The following is a 9,707-nucleotide window of genomic DNA, read 5'->3' as shown; positions in this document are numbered from 1 at the left end:
ACTGCAGTAATCAGACTGTTTCTGGACACCAGTTGCTACAAGCACAGAAGTGTTTGCTGAGGAACAGCTCCCAGCTCACTCTTGCACACACTGCTTCTTACACGCTGTTTTGTATCCTTCAGGGAAAGGCAAAAGCTCTGTTGCAGTAATAGTTTTTGGTAGGTAGCCCTCAGAGTAACTTTAGACTCTGGATTGAATAGTTTTTATGAAACAGAAAGTTCAGCTGATACAGTTACATTGCCTCTGACCAGGGGTAGGCTGAAAAAGGAAATAGACCTGCTGGTAACGTCTGTGAGAAGGAACAGCTTGGCATTAATTTTACCAAATTTTGAAGTAGTTCATAAGAACAGAATTGTAGAGTTGGAAGGGATCACAAGGGTCATCTAGTCCAACCCTCTGCAATGCAAGAATATTTGTGCCTAACGTGGGGCTCAAAGTCACAACTCTGAGATTAAGAGTCTCGTGCTCTACCAACTGAGTTAGAGTTGCCACATTTAACTGAGAAATTTCTATTCAACAAGCTAAATTGTTTTCTCCTCTAAAGGTCCACTTCAACAGCTAATTCCTCTTGGAAAGTTCATCGGGATGCTGTTCTCTTTAAAGCAAGATGCTCTTATATCAATCAATCAATCAATCAATCAATCAATCAATCAATCATTTATTTGTTGTATTTGACTAAAAGCCATTACAAATCAGTTACAAAACCAGCAAATCCAATAAAACCTATTAAGACATAGAATTATAGGTGGCTAAAATTGATGCTGTTCACTACATTACCCAGAGTCCTTCCTATAAAGATCCTTGTGGGAAATATCTGTCTTGACTTTAGCTGCTGGGAAAGTTTTGTTACATCAGATGTGTGCTGTTAACTTGTATGTGTTTTTGTATTGGCTGTCAGGAAATTAAGAACCAAATTTCTGACTCAACTCTGAATGTCTTTTTTCTTTATTACAGCTTACAGCTAAACAAATGAATACTACGGCTACTGCATTATCTTTGCCTCTTTATTTGTTGAAAGGCATTGATTGTTTTAATTCTAGACAGCAGATCTCTTGCAAATCACCCTTACCTCCACTACAAGTTGTTGGTGTGGAGGATCCAGTAACAATGCAAAGAGGGGTAAAAGATCCCTGGATGGTTCGGTCCAGTCAAAGGCGACTATGGGGTTGCGGTACTCATCTCGCTTTCAGGCCGAGGGAGCTGGTGTTGGTCCACAGACAGCTTTCCAGGTCATGTGGCCAGCATGACTAAACCACTACTGTACTGGTACACGGTGGACCGTGATGGAAGCCAGAGCACACAGAAACCTTTGCCTTCCTGCTGCAGCAGTACCTCTTTATCTACTTGCACTGGCGTGCTTTCGAACTGCTAGGTTGGCAGGAGCTGGGACAGAGCAACAGGAGCTCACCCTGTCATGGGGATTCAAAGCACCAACCTTCTGATCAGCAAGCCCAAGAGGCTCAGTGGTTTAGACCACAACGCCACCTGCATCCATGCAAAGAGGAGGAGAGTGGGAGCCATCTGATATCCCCCCAGCAGTCCTGTGATGCCACTAGATGAATTGCTAATAACCTTAGGAATGAATGATTGGTCTACCCACATGGCTCAATTTGCTCTTCCATGTTTTTTTATTAATTTTTTTTTGGGGGGGGGAATCCACTCTTTCTTTTCTGATATAAATCAGCCCCCTTTCACGTTCCCCCCTCACCTCTAAATCAGTCTCTTCTCCATAGTAACATTTTGCATCATCCCTTCCAGTATTCTCTCTCCCCGCACTATGCAACAACTTCCTCTCTTCCCAAATCAAAAGTGGCAGCTGTTTGATTTATAGGCTACCACTCTGAGATGGTTCTCAATCATTGTTTATCTGAAAAGCAAGACTATTAATGGAAAGCAGGAGAGTTCCAAAGCCCAGCACAGCAGGTGGAAGGGAAGAGGCAGCAGGAGGAAATGCTGGAGCCGGGAAAGGAGGGCGGAGGAGAAGCATGATGGATGGGGGGGATATTGGACGAGGCGATAAATGGATCCCAGAGTGGCCCGCCAGCAAGGCCATGGCCTGTTGCTCTGCTAAGAGACGTCTCTGGAGGCATGTTGAGTGGTTTTTCAGATCTCTTGTTTTCATAGCAATGCAGTGCTTTCCATATGCAGTATGAGGAGAAAGCAGGTAAGTTTTTGGAAGATATTTTTTAAAATAGAGAAAACGTTGCTTCTCTCCATATTTTTCTAAATCGCCACACATGCACACATACCTCACACAAAGTACAGTGGTACCTCGGGTTACAGTCTATTCAGGTTACAGAGTCCACTAACCCAGAAATAGTACCTCGGGTTAAGAACTTTGATTCAGGATGAGAACAGAAATCATGTGGTGGCAGCAGGAGGCCTCATTAGCTAAAGTGATACCTCAGGTTAAGAACAGTTTCAGGTTAAGGACGGACCTCCAGAATGCATTAAGTTCTTAACCCGAGGTACCACTGTATACTTAGTTTGGGATGATTTGGGTTCTTCTTCCTCTTTCATGTTCACTAATGCAACTCTGTTGGTGTCATGTCAATCAAATTTCTCCCAAGACAGGCCCATTTCTCCTTGTCACCAGGGAAGACTGGAATCTAAAGGAATCCTCATTTCTGCCCACTTCTCTATCTGCATTTATACAGCTCTCTTTGGCCGGGTTTAGCAAATTAGAAGTGACTTGAGTTAATTATGGAGTTACACAAACATCAGAAGGAATCAGTGGTTGAAAGTTTGAAGCAAGTTAAAGACAGTTTCAGTTAAGAGCTGTTTGCTTTGAAATGTCTGGGAATTTTTAAAAGGGGGGGTGGGGGGAGAGAATGGATGTGAATAATCCTCTCAGGAACAAAAGGTAAGGTCTCATTAAACAGTGGGGCATTGCATTTGAAAGCACAAGTCTGTATTTGCTACAGTTTGTGGAGGATGGAGAGCTGCAAGGGAACTTGCCTGAATTTCCAGTTGGGAATAATAATGTAGACAGAAGTAATAGAGTTTCCAGCAATGAATGGCCTTTGCCATGGCCAATATCTTTCTATTGTGTTACTCACAAAAGTATGTCTTGTTCAGCAAAAATCCCTGTAACTAGGATCGCTAGAACTTGCCATCCTACCTGTAACACTAATTCATTATTTTATCCCTGGAGGTTCTATCCCTTATATTCAGGAGCAGATTTAGGTTTGATGAGGCCCTAAGCTACTGAAGGTAACGGGGCCCTTTATATGTCCAGCTGTCCTTTGTCAACAACAAATTATCAGTTTTTTGTGTTGAATATATGCTATATGGTAATTTATGGACCTAACAGGTATCTAAAGCCATTTGCATATAACAAAATATGTATTTTATCAAAGTAATTGTTGAACTGAAATACAATTAAGAAGAAGTATATTAATAGTGAAATAATTATTAAGCTCTAACTTAAAATGATTTTTTATTCATAGCAAACTTAATAATACAAACACATTGCCATTTGGCAATAACAAAAGTTCCTTTAGAAACACAATTTACAAAGACTCATAATTTTGGGGGGGTCCCCAAAAGAGTGGGGCCCTAAGCTATAGTTTGTTTAGCTTATACTTAAATCCAGCACTGCTTATATTGTTTCCTGTTCAGGGTGGCTGAGAGATTAGTGATGAACTGCTGGCTTACATTAATTTTTCCTTTCCCCCTTTCTTACAGTATTTTACTCTTATGCTAAAATAATCCTTAAAGTAAATGTTTTGCTTCTAGGGGCGAAAGGTCCCGGTACTGCATATCTTTCAGTACCCCTGGAAAAAAGCACTGCTTAAAGGCCACACTAGCATATAGGACTCAGCTATACAGCTGCAAATAAAACGTTTTAAGTGTATTTTAAGTGCAATACACAATGTGACACTAGGTGGTGATGATGAGCCTGGTGGAAAATTCAATGTATTTTTTAAAACCCTTTTTTAAAAAAAGCATTTTCAGAACAGTTTTTATGTGTGTGTAGATTCCACCATAGTCAGCTTGCACTAGACAGCTTGGAACTGCAGTTGCATTGGTGCTGTTACTGGTGGTTTTTTTTGCACACAAACCCAAAAATTGGGAATGGTTGCCAACTAATGTATCTTAGCTGTACAAGGATTTGCACTTCCCTATTGGGATTTCCCCCACTCATCCCCCTGCATGTGCCCTCCCGAAATCCGGTCTAGATAGTTGGGAGACCCCCACAACAGATTTTAGAAGCATGTGGGGGGAGAAAGGGAAAGGAAAAGGACGTCCCCTTGGACTGATGGGATTACAGTGGATGCTCAGGTTGTGAATGTGATCCGTGTGGGAGGCACGTTCACAACCCACAGCTTTCGCAACCCGCAGTGCCATGTCTGTGCACATGTGGGTCGCAATTTGGCGCTTTTGCGCATGCGAAAAGTGCAATTTAGCGTTTCTGCGCATGCGCGATTGCCAAAACCCGGAAGTAACCTGTTCCGGTACTTCTGGATTCGGCGTGGTGTGCAACCTGAAAACGCGCAACCTGAAGTGTCTGTAACCCGAGATATGACTGTAGTTACTCAGCTCTACTTCAGATAGCCAGATGGAATGGCAGCGCAGAAAATACCAGAATGCAATGGATTAATTGTAACGATTGGATTTATCTATAAAAATGAAGGGCACTTCCAGATTGTCACTATTTTTGGATGAGATTCCATCACCTATTGGCAAACTCACGTTGCACGATTTTAGCTGATTGGGAGATCTTGCACAACAAACTAGCTCCCTCCTAAGATCAAACTTTTGCAAGACAGGAAAATGACCGACTTTTGCAAGACAGGAAAATGGAAAGTGGGGTGGCACCTGCTTTGATGCAATGTCATGTAATGTCCCCACAAGCAAATTAGAATTAATGCTCCAGCATTGTCTAATCTTCCTGCAAATCAATCAGGGTGAAGGCTCAGTAAACAGGTTGCATGGAAGCAACCTTGGTAGGAAAACAAAAGAGGGCAATGTCAAGAGAAATGGTCCATGTGGAAGAGAGGTAGTGTCACCCTTTGCTATATTGTGCACGTAGAAAACAAGTTTTCACAAGTATATCTGCTGCAAACCTGAACAGGCTTCCGTCAAGTGTCGTCATTTTAATGGAACAATAATCTTGTGAGAGTGGAAAGCTTGCTGTTAGGGTTTGCTGACAGCATCAAGATTTAAGGTAAGGTAAAGGGACCCCTGACCATTAGGTCCAGTCGTGGCCGACTCTGGAGTTGCGGCACTCATCTCGCTTTACTGGCCGAGGGAGCCGGCGTACAGCTTCCGGGTCATGTGGCCAGCATGACTAAGCCGCTTCTGGCGAACCAGAGCAGCGCACGGAAACACTGTTTACCTTCCCGCCGGAGCGGTACCTATTTATCTACTTGCACTTTGACATGCTTTCAAACTGCTAGGTTGGCAGGAGCAGGGACCGAGCAACGGGAGTTCACCCCGTCGCGAGGATTTGAACCGTCGACCTTCTGATCGGCAAGTCCTGGGCTCTGTGGTTTAAGCCACAGCGCCACCCGCATCCCTTATCTGTCTCCAAGATCAAGCATCAAGATTTAGAGGTTGTTAATCCTCATAGAAGGACTCCCACTTACATTCCAGGTTATTTCAGAGACCTCCTCTTGCCAACTAGTCAGGATTACTCTATGTGTACAGCTATGGTTTATGTGATTATTCATCCAAGGGATATGATTTTGGGTAAGTGAAAAGTTTATGACACAGCCGCAAGTAGGCCATGATGCATCACAAATGTGTCTGGTAAAACATGTGTCAGCAACTTGTTTCCAGTAATCCAAACAATCAAAAAGGAGACAGCCCAACAACCAAGCTAGGGAACCTGGAAATTATATTTACTCCCCCTGTCAATATATATTTTACCCTTCATTTGGAGTGCTGAAGTACTGGCAGAAACGGGACTTAGGCTGTATACTGGCAGCTTAATTGTCTTTCCAGTCTAGTATAGTCTACTCTAAGGAACCACATCTCTCCAAAAGGACAGAGGCATTTCACAGCATTTGTTCTCAGACAGCCTTTTAACTGAAGGTGCACAGGACTGACATTCTGCATGCAGTGCATGTGCTCTGCTACTGAGCTCCAGTCTCTCCTTGTATTAACAATAGCAAAGATGGACATCAAGGCTCATGCTTGGCATCCAGCTTCTAAAGGAACGACTCTGTTCATAAGTGGAAATTCCATTTGAAGGCAGGGCGATGAGCTAACTAAGAGGTGAAGAACCTGTGGCCTTCCAAACATTGTTGGACTCCAGTTCCCATCAGTCCCAAGGACAGTGGTCACAGATGATGGGAGTTGTAGTCCCATCTGTAAGTCCATACATGTGGCAGGGAGAAGGGTTTCAAGCGAGTTCTTATTGCTGCAATCACCAATTTCATTTGTAGGAAGCGAGAAGCTCCTTCCCTGTACCTAGGACTGGCAACCATCACATAACTTGGAGAGATTTGTTGTGATGGGTGTGATAACCTTTCATAACAACCAAGCTCGAAGATGTTCCTGGAACTGCATTTGGGTGGTGAGTTGGAAGGCCTTGGAGACAGATTGTTTAGTGAATGAAATAACCTCTGGATGACAGCTAGGAGCACTAGCCAGACAGGACACCCATGCTGTGTCTTAGCCTAGACAACTTGTGAGCCAAGTCACACACAGCGCTTGCACTCCAGGGCAGTGATCCCACATTTTCTTATTAATCTTAAAGACCATGGGCTGTTCCTGTTGGTGTCTCAAAATTAATGAAGACAAATCAGGCATGGCTTGAAGAGAGATAGTGGTGTGTGGATATACTCACCCTTCCTCTTTTACTTCACTGAAAATGAGGAGGCATCACACAGAGCTGAGATGAAATTACATGCAGTTTTCAAAATTCTAATTCTTAAGTTTTGAGTTGCGGAAGTATTTTGGTACAGTGGTACCTCGGGTTACATATGCTTCAGGTTACATACGCTTCAGGTTACAGACTCTGCTAACCCAGAAATAGTGCTTCAGGTTAAGAACTTTGCTTCAGGATGAGAACAGAAATCGTGTTCTCCCATGCAAACCTACCTCATTGAAATGAGCAGGATTTGCAAAAGAGCATAAACTGTGTTCTTATGCTCAGGGGCACCTGCTGTAGAGCTGCTCAGCACCTTTAGAAAAGTAAGTTTTTTTGCAGCCTAGGAAGGTCCTTGTTTCGGGTAACTTATATCTAGCAATCAGGGCCAGGGTCAAAGATCGGCAGAGTCAAGTATCTTCTGAAGGTCCACTACCTCAACAGGAACTTAGTCCTCTGGACCAGGTTCTGCTTCCTTCAGCTCGTTTACCTGCCTCTCACCCTAGCCCAGACCAAACTGGCCGTGAGGAAGAGCTCCCTGCTACCTTGCTGGCTCTCTTTTTAGCAACCAAGCAGGCAGTAGAAAGGAGGAGAAGGAGCCAACGATAATGGCAGTTCGGAGGTCAACACACTGACACAAGTGGCAAGGAGTGTCTCAGACCCTCCAAGTGTCCCTATTTTCCAGGGACATCCCAGATTTACAGAAGCCATCCCGGTTTCTGATTTGATCCCAGAATGTCCCGCTTTCCCTTAGGATGTCCCTATTTTCATCAGAGAATTGTTGGAGGGTATGGGGTTATCTGACCCCTAAGCCATCTGAAGGCAGACTTATATAGGGAAGGTTTTTTTAAAAATGTTTAATGTCTTATTATGTTTTTATATATGCTGGGAGTTTCCCAGAGTGGCAAGCCAGTCAGATGGGTGAGGTATTATTATTATTATTATTATTATTATTATTATTGAATAGGACATCCCTATTTTCATCAGAGAAATATTGGAGGGTATGGTGTATTGTCCATGGACCCTCCAAAGCCTAGAGCTGACACTGGCCCCCAATCTGGATCCATTCCTCGGATTCTACCAGAATCTTCTTGCCCCTCTTCTAGTCCCTCTTCTACTGGGAAGATCTCTGCCCAGTGGTACCTCGGGTTACATACGCTTCAGGTTATGTACACTTCAGGTTACAGACTCCGCTAACCCAGAAATAATACCTCGGGTTAAGAACTTTACCTCAGGATGAGAACAGAAATCGTGCTGCGGCAGAGAGATGCCCCATTAGCTAAAGTGGTACCTCAGGTTAAGAACAGTTTCAGGTTAAGAACAGACCTCCAGAACGAAATAAGTTCTTAACCGAGGTACCACTGTATTACTTAGTGGAATATGATCATCTCAGCTGTCCTGCCACTTCATTCCTGCCCTTTGGCTCTGGGTCCCAGTTCTCTCTCTGGCCCTTACCCTTCATCCGCATTCTGCCTTGTTTTGCTCCTGGCCTAAGATATTCCCTGATAAGCCCCTGCCAGGTTTCTGTGCTGTCCCCTCCACCCTCCTCAGAAGTCATTTCCTTTCCAGTTTTTCTAGTCTTGCCAGACTTCAGCAGCAGCCTCTCCCTCAGAGGCTTTGGGCTCCGTATAAGTACTGACCACTTCCAAAGCCACTTTACTTTTTACGGGAACTGAGGGAAATAGTTAGAGGCTGCCGAGGCCCAGGGCTGTGTCTCTCCAGCCATCCCCATAAATGAGAACAGATATAAACCTCACACTCTATTATATTTGCAAAGCATTTAGAGTTTCTCATTTAGTATAAACATTTTCATCTCCACTAGAGCATGAATAGCATTAAATGGGATAGTTAAAATGTTTGGGGCCAATCACGGTCCTGGTGTCATTTCAGCGGGCTTTCCACCAGGGGTGAATTTAATCTCTTTCGCAGCTCTGCCTCTTTCCCAAATGGAAATCTTGTGAACACTATTAATTATCTCTCAAAATCCCACCCCACCCCCCACCTTTGGATTCATGGGGCCAGATGGGTTTAAATATCAGAACTTTACACTAAATTCTAGGCCTGTAAGCATTCCTTTTTTCTTTCTCCTTTTGCATTTATTTTTTCTTCAGGAGATTTTTCATACATCAGAGGTAACAACGTACAGTGGTACCGAGGTCCGTTCTTAACCTGAAACACCACTTTAGCTAATGGGGCCTCCTGCTGCCGCCGCACCGCTGAAGCACGATTTCTGTTCTCATCCTGAAGCAAAGTTCTTAACCTGAAGCACTATTTCTGGGTTATTGGAGTCTGTAACCTGAAGCGTATGTAACCCGAGGTACCACTGTACAAGGCCTCCAGTCAGTGGCTGCTTTTCTTTGGTCCAGAGTGTCATGGAGTTGCAAAAAGCAAAGATGAGCTTTTGAAGCTTTGTGGCAACTTTTATTGAGAGTCAAGTGCAAAGGTATAGAGAGTTAGCCTCTGTCTTTTGTATACGGCCAGCTGGGAGGGCTAAGTGAGCACAACAATAAAACATTCAGAGCAGCATAAAGCAACCGGCACAATTTGTTTGTTTGTTTGTTTGTTTGTTGACAGTCCCCATCCTCATATAAACTATCAAGGTGGTGTATGACAACGGGCAACTACAATAAAACCTAGAGTACCATTAAAATAAAACAAAATAATCATTAGAAAGGCTGGCTAGTCAAGATAATTTAAACAGGCTGCCAAATCTGCTGGTGCCATGACTAGCCCAATTGGTCAAGGCAAAACCCCACCTTCAAAAATTTTCCTTTTGAAAAAGAAAGGCTGTTCTTCTCAGTCGGGATTTTTAAAAAGTCAGCCATTCTGAATGGGCTGTATTCAACACGGGATTAATGAGATTGTTCCGTTGGTGCAAGCATTTCTGCTT

This window comes from Podarcis gaigeae, assembly GCF_964106915.1.
Source record: "Podarcis gaigeae genome assembly, chromosome: 2".
Lineage (NCBI taxonomy): Eukaryota > Metazoa > Chordata > Lepidosauria > Squamata > Lacertidae > Podarcis > Podarcis gaigeae.
The sequence above is the reverse complement of the archived record's forward strand: the minus strand, read 5'-3'. Positions refer to the sequence as shown.